This window comes from Sapajus apella, unplaced genomic scaffold, assembly GCF_009761245.1.
Source record: "Sapajus apella isolate SASKATOON/1434 unplaced genomic scaffold, GSC_monkey_1.0 scaffold3, whole genome shotgun sequence".
Lineage (NCBI taxonomy): Eukaryota > Metazoa > Chordata > Mammalia > Primates > Cebidae > Sapajus > Sapajus apella.
In genome coordinates, this window is record NW_022436943.1 from 51492906 (window position 1) to 51509644 (window position 16739).

General features: G+C 43.9%; 1 long non-coding RNA gene across 1 annotated transcript in view; it reads left to right on the forward strand.

Annotated features, from left to right (window-relative positions):
* Window positions 1-16739, forward strand: part of LOC116529120 — a 370222-nt gene that overhangs the window by 315958 nt on the left and 37525 nt on the right. Inside the window, exon 10 of the long non-coding RNA XR_004259387.1 lies at window positions 2910-6295. This is a non-coding gene — a long non-coding RNA (uncharacterized LOC116529120). The remainder of the gene's footprint in view (window positions 1-2909; window positions 6296-16739) is intronic.

Sequence of the window (16739 nt, forward strand, 5' to 3'; positions counted from 1 at the left end):
AAACAATCCATTCACATAGCAACCTTCCTGCAACGCCAACCAAAAAGATTTCTGATTTCTATAAAGTTTTCACCCTCCTTCCTGTCCTTGATGAGATTCCTTCACCCCTAAGGACCTCTGCAATATTATAAATATTCACCATTTATTATATATATATTTTTCCTCTGGCTGTTTCCAAGTTCTCACTCTGGGAGCAAGAGGCACCCAGCACTTCCTCTTCTCCCTCCCTGTGTCCCACTGCCACTGAGGGAAGCCACACTCGGTCCAGCTGTCAGATGTTTCTACCCTCCCTTCCCTCTAAATCTCCTTGGACCTCAAATTCTAATTGAAGAGCTCAGAAAGAGGACGTTAAGAAGGGGGCTTTCTGGTGGGCAACGATGAATCACCGGCAGAATCACTGTTCAGACAGGCCATCTGATGAGTCACCTCTGTGGTGGGGGCAGTGGACAGTCAGTGAGACAGATAATGTGTCAGTCTCTCTCCTCGGCCTGACCCTGGACATCAAAATAGGCTGCAGTTTCCTCCTTCTGGATCCATTGCTGGCATTTGACCTAACACTATGAGAAATTGAAACCAAGAAGGTGGGTAGTAAAGTGAAGCTTTCTAGGCTGTTGAGCTGAAGTTTAAATATTGTAATGGAGACACTTAAACAGGCTTGTCATCCTGGCCAGCGACTACCCAAGCAATGTCTTGCTGACTCAGGCCATCCTCTCCACCAATATAAATGCTCTGTGTTTCATCTGAATGTTCTCATCGTTGAGGTCTCGTTTCATTTAATAATGAACAATGCAGAGCAGATAAGAACCACTTTCTACAAGGCAAAAAAATAACAACAGCTTCTGTGAATTAAACATCTACTGTGCCAGGGACTTGACAGACATCACCTCATTTAATTCTGATACCTTCTCAAGTAGGTATGGCTCACTCAGTGATACAGACCATGAAACTGAGGCTCAGGAAGTTTCAGCCATTTCTCCCAAGTGCTCACGCGTAGGAAAGGGGAAAGCTGATTATAGAATAAGGTGCTTATAGAACTTATCATCCCAAACAGGGCACTTTTGAAAGTAAAAGGGAGACCTAGGAATAATTTCACCCAGCCACAGATGCAAAGATGAAAGGTCTCAGCAAGCAAGAGTACAAAAATGCCCGAGTTTTGAATCAGTGTTTTTGGCTCTACAGCCTAGCCCATTCACCCAGCTGGTTGTCAGGGAGGTAAAAGGAGAAATCTGCAATCAGCTCCCCCTATTCTCTTATGATGCTTTTGCTGGCTGTTTCCTTTCCTTCTCTTTCCATTCTGAGATACCAGGATGCAGCTCAAACCTCTGTGCTTTTGAGCACCCCTGTGTGTGACTCTGATGTCCTGCCAGGCATGGGTACTCCTGACGATATGTTCTTTAAGGACAGGCAGTTGTTCTTGTCTATCATTGTATCTTAGAAAGTAACATACAGGAATGCAGTAAGCGCTTAATATATGTTCATTCAATGAATGGGTAAGTTATTGAATGAATGCAATGATGTGCAGAGGCAAGCAGGGATGAGTATCACTGGGTGTCTGGGGAATACCAGTGAGTTTGAGACATCCAGCATATAAAAAGAAATAAGAAAGAGGAAACAGTGGATGCATCTGCCAGGCTGAGCTTCAATTTCATGGTTAAGGCAGAGCCATCAAAGTCTCTGAGCAGGAAAGTGACAGAGTCTGATTTGCATTTTGGAAAGAACATTTCTGTGGTTGTGTTCCAGGTTAAGCCTGTGAGAAACTAGACATTGAAGGTATTTAAAACATGTTTTCAAAAGGGCTACTGAGTGCCCAGCATAATATAACCTTTTACATATTTGATCAATCTCCAAGCTGGGGCTAGAACCACCTCTGCTTGGAGTCAGAATCTGGACATACTTTGTGGAGAGCAATTGGTCACCTTGTTGGGACACCTAAGAGCCACTCTTTTGGGGGAATATTTTACCTCTGTTTATTTTCTGGCTTCTTCCCCAATATTAGCAGTTCTGCCATGGGGTGGCTGGGTAGGTGGAAGGGACCCACCCAGGTTCAGGAAAGGGAGGAGCAGTTTCTGTGATGATTACAGACAGACCCATTCACTGGAATTTTTCCTAACATCTCTCGATGACCTTTATGCCTCTGAGGGCCTGGACACGGTGTAGCAGCTCTTCAGCTGGGACAGGGCATATGAAGGGGTATCATACATGAGTGTTCCCCCAAGTGGGGCTGTGGCTAGCATTGCCCCCGCAGAGCATCCCAGGGGACCTTGCTGTGCACAACCCTATGTCCTGGGGTTTCCCGCAAAGCTTTGCCCTGTCTGGTGAGAAAGCTGCCAGACAGTGTGAGATGAAAGACACCGTTCACACTTATGGTGACTGGAATGTGCGCTGAGACCAGTTCATAAGCATTTCACAGTCCAATGATGAATGATAGGTCCCTTGTACTGACTCCTTAACTAGCTCCCTTCAAGGGACAGGAGACTTTTGGGGATGTTCAGGCCCTGGCCAGGTCCTATCCTCCGTGCCAGCACTATCCACCTCCCTGAAATCTTCCTCTATCACCTGATCCTCACCTCATTCCTCTTGCTTAAATCTGTTTCCTTCCTGGTCTCTACCTTGCTACATTCATTCCGCAGTCATCTCTGTTCTGTGAGCCAGGCCCTTCCCTAAGCATTTCCCATGGATATTATAACCTAACTTTCAAGCTTTGATAGCACTTAGCAGCAGAATTCTGCTTGTATCTTGGGCCAGGATGAGTACAGCACACCCCTGGCTACAGAGAGGCTAGGAACTCTAATACTTGGCTTCCCAGCTTGTATACATGAGGTAGCAATGGAGAAGAGTGTTGGGGGAGACTTTTAGTCGGGAATCCACAGTGTTGACTCCACACCCACCGCTGTCATTCCATTTTACAGGTTAAAAAACCAAGTCACGTGGAAGATAAATAACATGCTCAACATCGCCCAGCCAGAAGTGGCGGAGACGTGACTAAACTCACAGGGGACAACTCCCGAGTCTGTGCTAGGAACAGCCAGTGAAGATCCTCACAGAAAGAGGAAGAAGTAGATGAATTCATGACAAATTAAGAAGTAGAATGGTGGCCGATTGTCTTTGGGAGAAAGTGGGATCAGGACGACTCCGGGATTCTGCGAGATGGGACACGCTAGAGTATTACTTGGGAATGTAAAAAAAAATATCAAATTACTGAATGAGTTCCATGTGCTACTGTCTTCATACTTGAGTTCTAATTCTGTTAAGGTTGTGTCATTGTCTTCTTTTTAAAAAGTGTGGAAACGGAGGCTCACAGAGATGGTACTGTTTTCTCCAAGTCGCAATGATGGTAAATACAGATGACAGCTGGATATCAACTGGCTCTGGGAAGCTTCCAAATACAGTGACTCAACGCTGCTCCACACAGCCTTCTTACAAGGAAAAATGAGAACGGAGGCCACGGGCCGGCTTCTGTGAATTGTGTGTTGTTGGAATTCCTGTCCTTCCTTGACCCAGATTTGTAAACAGAGGCTTTGGAAGCCAAAGTACACACGGGCAGATGCAAAGGAGCCGTCTGATGAGGAGAAAGTCGAATGTGCTTGGGGTGGGTGCACGCCTGCCTGAAGCACGTGTCCCCGAGGCCTCCTGCTGTCTCCGCAGCTGGCTGTCTTGGGCCTGGTGGTCTGCAGATGGCCACGAAGTGTCTCTGGGCTGTCCAGCTGCAGCCTGAGCGGGCTGGCGGTTTTGGAGGGGCTGATGCTGAGGGCGCTGGGCAGCCGCTGATAGAGCTTCCTTTTGCTACTTTTAGGCTTGTTGCTGAGCCTTTTTAAAGGGAAGGGGGGAACATAAGCAAAGATATTTGCTGTATCTTGGAACTGGAATGCCCCACTACAAAACCAGCTATCATTTACTCACTCATCCAAGAAATACAGGTTGAGCCCCTGTGGAACAGCAGGCCCCATCAGGATGCAGCAGGGATGAACACGAGTACCTGTCTTCAGGGAACTTGCAGTTTATTGGATGGAGACAGGCAACCTATAAAGATTTGATTAAATGTCTAATATGTGCTATAGGAAGAGAAGAAGCAAAGTAAAGGAGTCAAGAATGAAAAGACCAGGGGACACTTCTCTGACGAAGTCACATTTGAGCACAGACCCAAACAAAGCAAAGCAGTGGGCCCAGCAGATCTCCGAGGCTGGGATGGTCTCTGGCAAAGGGAACAGCAAATTCAAAAGCCCTGAGCAAGGCAGGCCTCCAGGGATGTATGCCTTCTTCAGATGGGTAAAGAGCACCGTGCTTGGGGAGGGTCTGGAAGCCGCGGCCTGGGAACAAGTGAGAGAACTGAGGTGTTTAGGGTAGAAAAGGGAAGACATGCAAATAGCAGGCAGCTTCCCTCACATAAAGGGTTCAAAGTCTGATCCGAAGGATAAGACTTTCTATTACGTAATGGCGGAAGTTGGAACCAAAGACCAGACCAGCGGATGGAAGTTGCTGGAGGCTGTTTTCAAAGGTTTGTTGAGTAATGCCCAAAGCATCAGCTCTAAAAATAAGGGACGTCATATTAGTATGCTAAGGCCGACATAATAAAATATCATAGACTGGAGGGCTTACACAACAGAAATGTATTTTCTCACAGTTCTGGAAGCTGGAAGTGTTAGACAAAGGTCTTGGAAGGGTTGGTTTCTTCTGAGGCCTCTTTCCTTGGCTTACAGGTGACCATCTTCTCTGTATGCCTTCACATGGTCCTTTGTCTCTGCATATCCATATCCTAATCTCCTCTTTTTATAAGGACACCAGTCATATTGGATAGAGCCCGCTCACCTGACCTCATTTTTACGTAGTTACCGCTTTAAAGGCCTTATCTCCAAATACAGTCATATTCTGAAGTAGCGGCGGTTAGGGCTTCAACCTCTTAATTGTAAAAAGGGGACACAATTTAGCTCATAATAACCTTTCCTTCACAATTTAAATTTACTGAAGAAGCTGAATTGTTTGTTCTGAAATGAGTGATTCATTCTATCTGGATTTCTTAGATTGCCTCTCTGTGGTTCACTGTTTTTCTGGTAAATGGTACTTAGATCCTTGATTGAACTTAAGTTTGATTTTCAGGCAAGAAGACTACATCAGGTGGTGGTGTATACTTCCATCAAGAGGTAAATGATATCTTCTTGTCTCTCTGTAATGTACAAAACAACCTTCAACCACACAAGTGAGGATTCTGAAGTACCTAGAATATCTGGATGACTGCGGCTTGAGTGGATGTCCTTGAGACACCTGAAGACCCTGATGTGCCTCGAAACCATGATTCAACTAGATCCATTACTTAATAACAGCTATTTTAGAAGGTACTTATTTTGTAGATGTCATTACATTAGTGTATGGGACTGGAGTCCGGAATAGAAGAGGGACAGACATAAACAGGCATCTGGGTGGAAGGGAATTGTTCCGAGAGCTGGGTTTGGATCCTGGTCCTGACCAGGATACTAGAATGTGATTCTAGCCAAGCGGCCTAAAACTTTGAGTCCACGTTCCTTATTGGTGAAATGCGTATTACATTCTCTCTTCAAAATTTGCTTCAGGTGTCACCTCCCCCAGGTGACCTCCCCTACCCTTCTCCCAGCCTTGCCTGACAGCTCATCCCCGGGGCATCCTCTCACCGAATGCTCACCTCCAGCATACACATAGCTTACCTTTTGCTATTTACCTGTGTGTCTGCTCCTCAGACTAGGATTCCTTCAGGTTCAGGACTGTGTCCTCAAAGCTGTTTTCAGGACAGTTGCTTGTTCGTGGTGCTCAACCAATACTTCAGTGACTAAAAGGGCTGCTCCTGAGTAGTGTTCTAAATCCCAGCTGCAAACTAGAAATCCCAAGAAGCTATTTAGCAATTACTGATATACCTCAGGGCTCAACGCGAGAGCTCTCCAGGTGATTCTAATATACAGCCAGCGTTGAGAACCATTGTTCTAGGGGAGTAGTTCTTAAAGTGTGGTCCTCAGACCAGCGCATGGGCATCTACATGGGAATTTATTAGAAGTGCAATTCTTGAGTCTCACTCCAGACCTACTGAATCAGAATCCTGGGTCTAGGGCTCAGCTCCACCTTTGTAATAAGTCCTCCAGGTGATTCTGATGCAAGGTAATGTTTGAGAAACCCTTTTCTAGGGAAGTAACCAGCAGTTCTTTTTTTTTTTTTTTTTTTTTTTTTTCTGTAAAGGGCCAGACAGTAAATATTTATGCTTTGTAAATCATGCAGTCTTTGTGACAACCTCTTAAGTCTGCTGTTACAACAAGAAAGCAGTCATAGATGATATGTAAGTACATGAATTATTTTCTTTTGTTCCAATAAAACTTTCTTTACAACAACAGAACCTAGGCCCAGACCTTGGTTTGCCAATCACTTTTCTAGGAGATAGAATTGGTCAGTTGTTGCTATGTAACAAGTCACCACATAAGTGGCTTCCTGTCCACTAATTTGAACCACTTATTCTTACGCACAGATCTGTCGTTAGCTGATGTAGTCTAGGTTTGTCTGAGGGAAGAAGTGGGGAAATACCCCCCACCTTTAGAGACAACTGCAAGTCACATGCAAACAGTGTAAAAAAGGAAAAATGAAAGATGAAGAACTGAAATCAGTAATTCAATCTATACCAGGGAGTAAGTGAAATAACACATTAAAAGGGTCCAGGAGTATCTGGGCATATGATCTGTGCCTTGTGAATGCTGGCTATTGTTATTATTATTATAATTATTAATGATCATTCTTTATTTTGTATAATTCAAGGCTAGTAATTGGATGCAACTGTCCATTCTTTTGGGAAGGCTGTTACAGACATCCTCAGTGATGAGTGTCACTTATCATTAGCACTTGTGACAACAGGTGTACAGAGTTGTCTGTGCTAGCAGCCTGCTCGTTGACAGAACGGTTTGTTCTCAGTGCTGTGGGCTGTTTATTCAGAGGAGGCCCCAGGACAGGCTTGCCATGCCATGATCAATTGCTGCTGAAAAACAGGCAAATCATTCCTGATAGCTGATGTTCAGTAGGAATGGGGAGCTGAGATCCTGGTTTGAAAAAAATGACTTGTTTGGAGCTCAAGTAACTGTAAATTCTTAATTAAGGGGAGTCTATTTTTGGTATGTCTTAGGGAAAACAGGCACATGAAGAGGAAGCAAATTGGCCTTAGAGAGTTATTAGTAATGGTTAACTTGGCAGTGTGTGTCCTGGGCTCAGTACAACTTTTGTCATCCCAGCTCCTTCAATGGAGGTTCTCATGTGCTCTATGTAGATCACTTGCATCCGAATCACCTGGGAATTGGCAATGCGTACATGTTTCTGGGGCCTAACCCTAGAGGTTCTGATTTGGGAGTGTAAGGCAAGATGCTGATTGGAAAAGCTTTCTCGTACTTGTGATGACCCATCCTGAAAGATGGCACTGATCTCCCCATTTGTACACTTACATATATTTACATAATTTCAAAGAAACTGAGGTTCACACTCGCAGCTGATCAGAACTAGAGAAGTCTGACTTCCAAACTCTTCAAAGGGTGAGGGCCATGTCTTATTCATCCTCGTATCCCTGGCAAGGCGTCCTGAAGGAGTACTGTATTGAATCCAGTGTTTATGGGGCCTTCATTTGATGAGATTCGAGTTGGAACCCAGGATGGCAAAGTGACTCACCCACAGGTGTGCCCCGATGCAACTTGGGATGCTCTGAGTCCTCTACTGTCTCCTGCCTGTTGGAGTCTGGCCCTTCCAAGCTTCTCTTTGGGAGGGGAACGCCTGTATATGAAACCCACTGACATGTTAGACGTTGTGGTAGATGATTTAAACCTGCGATTTTATTTGATTCTTCAAGAAATAAAATCTGACAAATTGGCATTATGAACTCCACTTTATGAAAGAGAAAATGTGCTGAAAGTCACATGGCCAATGAGTGGTAGAGGTAGAATTTGAACTGAAGTTTGTTTGATGTATGTAGTGATTGAAATGGAGCATGAGAGGGTGCTCCTGGCGGGGGGGCCTGATAATGTTCTGATTTTTGATCTGGATGTTGGCAGCTCAGGAGAGAAAAATAAATTTTTCAATGCGTAAAAATTTATCACCATAGAGTTGGGCTTCCTGCACTCGTCTATGAGTGTTGCTCTTCAGGGACAAGGTAGGAAAACAAATCCAGGTGTGTCTGGTTTGCAAACTCATGCTCTCCATTATTTCCTCTTGCTTTTAAACATAAGAGCTTGGTTCCTTCCCAATCATGTTTTGGGACATTTCTATGTGAAGTGACACAGTGTATAAAAGGATAGTCTGAGCTAGAACCCAGGTCTTTTTCTTCCTCAATTAATATCAACGGATACTCTTTTTTTTCTACACCAATCACCACTGGGGAAGCCCCAGCAGATGACTGAGCATGACTGTTTCTGGGATAGTACAGAAGCCCATTTTACACAAGACTAAGATTTCATTATAGGCCAGGCGTAGTGGCTTACGCCTGTAATCTCAGCACTTTGGGAGGGCAGATCACTTGAGGTCTGGAGTTCGAGACCAGCCTGGCCAACATGGTGAAACCCCATCTCTACTAAAAACACAAACAATTAGCTGGGCATGGTGGCATGTGCCTGTAATCCTAGCTACTGGGGAGGCTGAGGCAGGAGAATCATTTGAACCTGGGAGGCAAAGGTTGTAATGAGCCAAGGTCATGCCACTGTACTCCAGCCTGCACAACAGAGAGCGACTCTGTCTTAAAAAACAAAAAAGAAGCTTTTATTATAATTGACACCTATATTCCTATGACCTTTAATCCCAGGTTTTCTTAAAACAAACAATTTCATTTAGTTATAATTGACATATACTACGTTGCTTATATTTAAAGTGTGTAGTTTGGTAAGTCTTGACATATATCTACACCTATGAAATTAAGATAATGAACATGCCAATCACGACCAAAATTTTCTTGTGCCCTGTTGTAATCCCTTCTTCCAAACTGTCCCTGTTAACCCTCCTATCCCTTGTCCCCAAGGCACCAATGATCTGCTTTCTGTTGCTGTGATATTAGTTTTCATTCCCTAGAATTTCGTATACAAAGAATTAACTGTTATATGCTCTTTGGCATGTGGATTCTTTCACTCTGCGTGATTATTTTGCAATTCACAGTCAGCCTCCGTCTTAGCTATTCTAGCAAGTGTGCAGTGCAGACTTTGCAGTTCTTTGTGCAGCTCTTTCCTGTCTGGCTCTGGGTTCTGTGAGCTCCCGCTACATTGTTCTACCTGGACTCACCTTTATCTCCCCAGCTCAGCCTGCCTGCTGGGCACTGCCTAGATCCCCCTCCTTGTGCTGAGACCTGGAAAAATTCTCGAGGTGATCATCTAGGGCAATCATAGGAATCTCCTGAGCTAGAACCCCAACTTTTGCCTCTTCGGTCAATATTCTGTATATTTCCATACCATGCCTCAGGTATGCGTTATTGTCCTTTGTTGCCTGATGTCAAGTGTTTTCCAAACTATTGTTCATATTTTGTCTTTTTTTTTTTTTTTTTTTTTTTTTTTGGTTAGGTGAGAAGGCAGATCCCTGTTACTCCAATTTGGTCAAAATTAGAAGTTTCCTCTACTTCCAGGGTTTTTAAATCTCTCAGGCTCTCAGTGGCTGTGACTCCAGTTTCTCTAGTGCACAAAGGTATCTGTGACTCACAAACTTTTAGATCCCTTTGTGTGTAATGAGAGTTCAAAGTTTATACTACGTGATTATACTCTCAGGATGAAATGCAAGCATCCATCTATGGATATGGTAATTCTTGCCCAATCTGGCTTATGAAAATGAACTAATAAACAAAAAAACAAGGACCAGCTCATGAATTTAACAAAGCCAGCTAACACTGATGATTCAGTAAAGCTGTATTGGGTACCACTCTTTTCCCAGATGTTGTACTAGGCTGTGAGGATCTAAACATGAATAAAACAGATTTACAAGAAAAAAAAAACCCATTCAAAAGTGGGTAAAGGATATGAACAGACACTTTTCAAAAGATGACACTTATGAGGCCAACACACATATGAAAAATGCTCATCATCACTGGTCATTAGAGAAATGCAAATCAAAGCCACATTCAACATACCAAGCTCTTCCCTCCCCTTGCTCTCGGCACGGCTGGCTCCTCCTTGCCCTTCAAGTCTCAGCTTGGATGCCACCTTTTCAGAGAGGCTGTCCTTGACTACCTAATCTAAAGTCATATCACACTGTCTCTATTACCTCACCCTTTTTTCCTTTTTTCAACATTTGACACTACATGACTTTATCTTGTTCATTTTCCTATTGACTTGTTTATCAACTATCTCCTGCACTCAAATCAAAGCTCACTATACAAGAGACTTTCTTTTAATCATGGTTGTATTGCCATGAGTGTCTAGAACAATGTCTGGCACATGGTGTATATTGAATTAGTGTAGGCACTTTTCTAAGGATTTTACCATTCTACATTTCTTTACATTGGGATTTCAGATAGAACTGTACATCTTAGGGGCTCAAAAGCTAAGTAGATGCTAGGCTTCCAAACCAAAATGTAGAGTATTAAATTCTGCCAATACAAGAGTTTTTTTTTTTTTTTTTTTTTTAATTATCGAGAGCTTTAAGTCCCATAAAAATAGTGCACAAATGAACAAGCAATAACTACACCAGCCAAATGTCCTAATCTTGTGCAAGTTGTGTTCTAGTTGAAAATGGCTCTTTCAATGTACTGAGAATAAATTATTCCCTGAACACTGGTCTTTGGGGAGAAATTGCAGACGGCAAACTAGTAAAGAGACAAAACCAGTGTGGCAGCTTGACTCTGTGGTTATGTTTCAACAGAGTGAGAAGTGAGGCTCATTGGTGCACTGAAACTGACTCACTGGTTCATAAGAGCTGACTATGCTCACATCTTCCTAACTCCTCATGTGGCTAACATGAAATTGACATGGTGAAAGTGTTTATGCCCTGGAAATTGGTGGTGTTACAAATAAGGGCTTTAAAAAGAATTGTGTGTGTGTGTGTGTGTGTGTGTGTGTGTGTGTGTGTCTCGGTATGTGTGTGTTTGAAGTGCTGTTTTACTGGTACATAATTACAAATCTTCACTGTGTTTTGGCCCTGGGGAATGGGAAAGAGTGTGGGGGACAGTGGCTGGCTAGGCAGGACTTAAGATTTCTAGGTACTGTGGTGACTGGCAATATTAGCTAAAGTGCTTTATACACACACGTAAGCACCCATGCCTCTATTACCTAAGAGTAATTGCAGCATTTTATTCTGAAGCAAATGCTTGCCTGTCATTCTGCTTAAGCCACTAAGAGGTTGTTTCTGCAGAGGCAGGCTGGGTGACAGTTCTATAGGGCTTATAAAGAAATGAAGTTTAGAGTTGTTCAAGGAGTTGGTAATCCCTCTGGCTCCAGGATGATTTTTTTTTCCCAATTCAGACCCAGAATATAGAGATTTGACAATTTTTATCCCTGTGCTTGTGACAGATTGCAGTAGAAAAAGCACTGGAGTGGAAGCCAAAACACCTGGATGACATTGGACAAGTCAGTTAATTTTTCTTAGCCTCTGCTTTAGCATCTATAAAATAGAAAACATGATCTGACCCGAGAACTCATTGAATAAAGATGAAGATTTTGCAAACAGGCATGGAGCCCATTGGGATGCCTATAAAACATTAAGAGATGAAATAGTGAGGGGTGTGGCTGAGACACCTACAGAGTAGAAGAGAGATTCTGAGAAAGTCCTTGAGAAAGCTGGATCATGGACAGATATCAAATTGGTCTCTAGAAATCTTGGCGAAGTCTCTGATAGATCATGGGCTTGCCAGTTTGTTGCTGTGAAATAAACCACCCCAACCTTAATGATGTGAAACAACACCCATGTATTATGCTCACAGATTCTTCAGGATTCCATGGATTTAGACAAAGCACAGCAAGGATATCCTGTGTGCCCTGCATGCTCTCTGGGGCCTCAGCTAGGAAGGCTTGAATGGCTGGGGATTGTTTAAATAACTGAGGGGTGGAATTTCTGAACTAGGTTAGCTGGAAGCCTGCGATCAATTGGAACTGGCTACTAGGTGCCTGCAGATGGCCCTTAGATGTGGCCTGAGCTTTCTTCACACATGGTGGCTTCAAGATGGTCATACTTCCCACACAGTTGTTTACAGTTCTGAAAGGAAGTGTTCCAGCAAACAACGCAGAAGAATGTGACCTTTCACCCAGCTCTTAAAGCCACACAGTGTCATTTATATTCTACTCTATTAGTCAAAGCTATCATAAACCTGCCCAGATTCAGGAGAGGAAATATAGACTCTACTTCTCCATGGGAAGAGAGTTTCAGAATTTGAAGCCATTGTTCTAAATTCAATGACGTAAAAAGGTCTTCTTGAAATAATAGGAGTGTAAGAGTAAGTTGGGTACAAAAGGTAGTAATAAAAATAGTGACAATTATAGGTCGCGCTGTAGTGCTTATGTATGTATGTCAGGGACTGTTAATACTTTAATTTACCCGATTCTCATAGCAATCCTAAGAAATAGAAGCATGGAGAGGTGAAGTCACTTGGTCAAACTCACACTACGAGTGATTGACAGAGTAGGAATAGCAATAGCTAAGTGTATCAGGCACTTACCGTGCGTAAGCACTCTGCCACACACTTTTTATGGATTGTCTCACTTAATTCTCAAAAGAATCCCATAACGTAGTTATGTTATTTCCACTACCTTATGGGTGAGAAAACTGAGGCCCAGTGAGTTTAAATCATACGGTTAGGAAGGATTTAATCTCAACTCTGACTTCCCCCAAAGCCTTGTGCTCAGCATGTATGCAATGTAAGAGCCCAGAAAGGAGAGTGAGGGAGGGGCCTCGGAGCAATTTGGCTGGTGCTGCTGATGGAGCAGGGTTTAGACAGAGGAGTTCAGTGCTTTGATGGAAATGAAGGAGGAGAGTATTCTGAGATGAGAGGATAATAGCTGCATGTCTGTGAGTGTGTGTGTTGTGTGTGTGAGAAGGAAAGCTCATCTCAACCCAGCACGTCTTGATGATGTTCATCTGGGTGTCCATCCTTGTTCTAGTCCCCATGATGAAGGCAGAGAAGCATCGTCCAGGGGAGACCTGACCTGCACCTACTCATCCCTTCCCAGGGCTCAGCATGTTCCTATTTCCGTATTCTCCTGTTGAATCTTCTAGAGTCTCAAGGTTTGGTTATTAGAATCTTCATTTTACAGACAAGGAAATAGAAGCCTGGAGACACAAGATGAACAATATGAAGTTAATATGAAGTCTATCAATGTGAAGATCAGAGCTCAGGCAAGAGAGACCTTGGCCATTGTGCCATTCCAACTACCTCATGAGGTCCAAAGAGAAGAGATGACTTGCTCCAAGTCAGCACAGAGGCAGAGTATGCACCAGAACCCAGGTTTCTTGATTCCAGCTGTTCATTCATCTCACTCGTCATTCCAAACACATCTAGATTGCAACCTGCTTTTAGAAGCCTTTCTGACCCCTCCATATCCCAGAGAAGTTAAACGTTTCTATAACAGGGAAGCATCTTCCAAGCTTTCATTGTTACTCTTTGCCCCCTTTATTGTCATGTATTCCTTTTTCCTGTGTGGCAATGAGGACAGGGGATGAGTAGGTGCAGGTCAGGTCTTCTCTGGACGATGACCTTCTGCCTTCTTAGTGGGGACTAGAACAGGGGTCGACACACCAGGTGACCACCATAAACACTTGCTGGATTGAGCTGAGCTTTCTTTTAAATGCTGCATCCCAATATCTGCCACAGAACCCAGGAAAATAGAAGGTGCTTGCCAAATTTTTGGCTAAATGAATGATATGATGAGTCCATGAGTAAACAGATTAGGTTAAACAAATCTGGTCAAACAAAAGGGACTTGAGGGAGTCATCTTTGAAATATGGCTCAGAGTTAGAGAGGCAGAGAGGAAAGCAAGAACATTCCCAATGGGGACCAATTCAGGAACAAAGGCCAAAGCCCACGTGGGGCTCCTGATATGGCATCCTAGAACAGGACTGCAGTCATTTGCATCTTAGTTTAAAATGAGGCTGGAGATGGAAGCAGGGAGCCACAGTGGGTCTCAGAATTGTCAGATAGCATGGGCACTGTTCTTCTTGCATCTGAGGCTGCTGTTGGGTAAGGCTTCCTCTATGATCTGGAAGTCACCATGCTGAATCATGCCTCAGTCACTGGCAGCCTGGATTCCCCTTCATAAGCACTGTGATTCTAGAAACCCCTACTCTTTCAAGGCAGACACTTCAGCTGCCATTCCCTACTGAATTAAGGGAGTGAGTCAGGGTGGTGGCTTAAGACACAATTTCCACTGTGCTCCATGCTCCCTTCCTCTTCTCTCACTCCAATGTTATTTCAAGCACATAGACTCACAAGACTTTGTGAGGAGTGGAAGGAACATGGGCTCTGAGTTACGAGACCTCCTGGGAGATCACAGCTCTGCAGTTTACTTCCTACGGGACCCCAAGCAGAGACCACATCTACTCTGGGTCTCGGTTTCCTTAACATAATGTAGGGTTGTTGTGAGAATGGAATGCTGTTAAACATAAAGGACTTTGCAGAAAATTTGGGGTACAGTGATGTACAGGAAGGACCAAGAGTGCCTTTGGTTTGGGTCTGTGTGCCCTCATTCTCACCTTTCAAGATGTAGATGGCAGGGCCATTTTGACAGAGGTCTCTGGCAGGATTCTGGAAACAGTTTTCTTCCTTCTTCTTGGTTGGCCATTGTGGATCATTCCTGCAAAATTACTTTCTGTGGTTCTCCAGGGCTGGACGGCAGAGCTCAACTGCTCCTGAAACTAAACCCTTTCATAACCTCCTGGGCAGCTGCCAGACCCTAGTCTTAGCAGGGCCACACGGGCCAGGTTTTTGCTTTGAGGATTTCACTGAATTGTCCAGACACACAGTCTCAGGCCTTTTTTCTGATCAACTCCTTGATGACATGAGCAGGCATCAGAGTAAGGTCCCATTACGTGATTGGTCCCACTCAGAGTTGGTGAAGCTGTGGAATTTGTTTTTGCTTCCTGAATTTTCGATGGGCCTTCAGACTCAGCTGAAGGACTTGTCGACCAGAGGCCCCCAGATTCTTTTGTGGAGTGTCTACTCTTCCTTCCCCACTCCACTCCTCCCCTAATGTGATCTCCTTGGGTTCGGACAAGTGCTAATGTTTTTCTGCCTCTAGTATATCCAGTGCACCCGAGAGTGGGCATGAACTTAGTATGTGCACTCTTTTTATGAGTATCCTCCGCCCACTCCATTCAAGTCTGTCCTATTTTATACCTCATCTGCTCAGAGATCCTCTTCTAGCCTTGGCTTTTCTGTTCTTAGGAGTTAATGGGTACATATGTGCTATCTTTCTCAGTAGGCATAATGAACCACTCTCATTCCCGCAAAATAGCTATTACACAGGGAGCTGAGGCACTGAATTGAGAGTCATAAAAATTGCATTCCTAGCCCCACTACTCACCAGTTTTATAATCTTGGGCAAATCACTTATTCTTTCTGAGCCACAAGTGTTCATGTTTGAAAGGGTGGGGCTAATGCTAATTGCCCTATTTCTCCCCACTGACCTCCCCACAGTCCCATTTACTGTGAGAATCAAATGAGATAATGTCTGTGAAAGTACTCTGTAAGCCAGAAGCTGTTATTATACAGAGGCGACCTATTATTATTAAGAACTGGTTTTCCTGATTTTTCCAGCTCCCCCATCCTCTCCATCCTCTGAGTTGGCTGGAGGCTGGGGATCAGGAGAAGCACACCTTTGGAGCCAGAGGCTGAAATTATTCTGCTTTGCTTACCAAAGAATCTTCTTAAATTTCTCTGATTTAGACATGCAGAACCGGAGGAGAGTTGAAAAAGTCTGACACCAAAATCTTTCTTTGTTTGGCTTTTTAAAACCCTAGTACAAGCTACCATGTTAAGCCCCACACAGAACCCAGATAGAAAACCCTGTTCATGCAGGTGCTCTAGGTTTACATCAAGAATGAATGCGCTTGGCCGACACTGCTCCTAAGGGATTCCCCAATCTGACCACTTTCTGGGTCCCATTGCCACTCTCCTTTTGAGGTTACCACTATTTTCCAGAAGCTTCTGCCTCCAAGCTTGCTCTCTTTATCCATTCTTAAATACTTGTCTCTTCATATTACTTCTTTGCTTAAGCCACTACCCCATAAGTCCCCATTCCCTTACAGTAAAGTGCACTTGTTGTAAAAGGGGCTCCTGATGAGCTTTCCAGGCTTGCCCCATGACCTCTCTCCCTTTTGTGCTTGATCCTTAAGTAATTCTGTTCACCCAGCACCTTGTTCTCTGTTCTACCCCTTCTTCCTGTAGGGCCTAGCTTAGATATTACCTACTTATGAAGCCACTTTGACTCCCCTTGACAAAGTGAGGAGCCCTGCAAATAGCATCCCTCTTTTCACCTATGGTAGCCTTCCCATCCTTCATCATTGCTGTGTGTTAACATCTGTCTTCTCCAGGAAGCTGGAAGCTCCATGAGGGAAGACACTATCATTGCCTTGCTTATTCATTTCATAGTCATGGCACCTAGCCCAGTGCCCAGCCATGAACGAATGAATGGTATGTGTAAGTCCATGTTCAAGATTTTTTTCTGGAAGCTAGGGCACTTAAAATCTTCATGGACACACACAGATGAACTCACTTTAGAGAAGGATGAACACATTATGGTACCAAATGTGCAACCCTCAATTTTCTTCTCCTAAACCTCTCAGCACATGCCAAC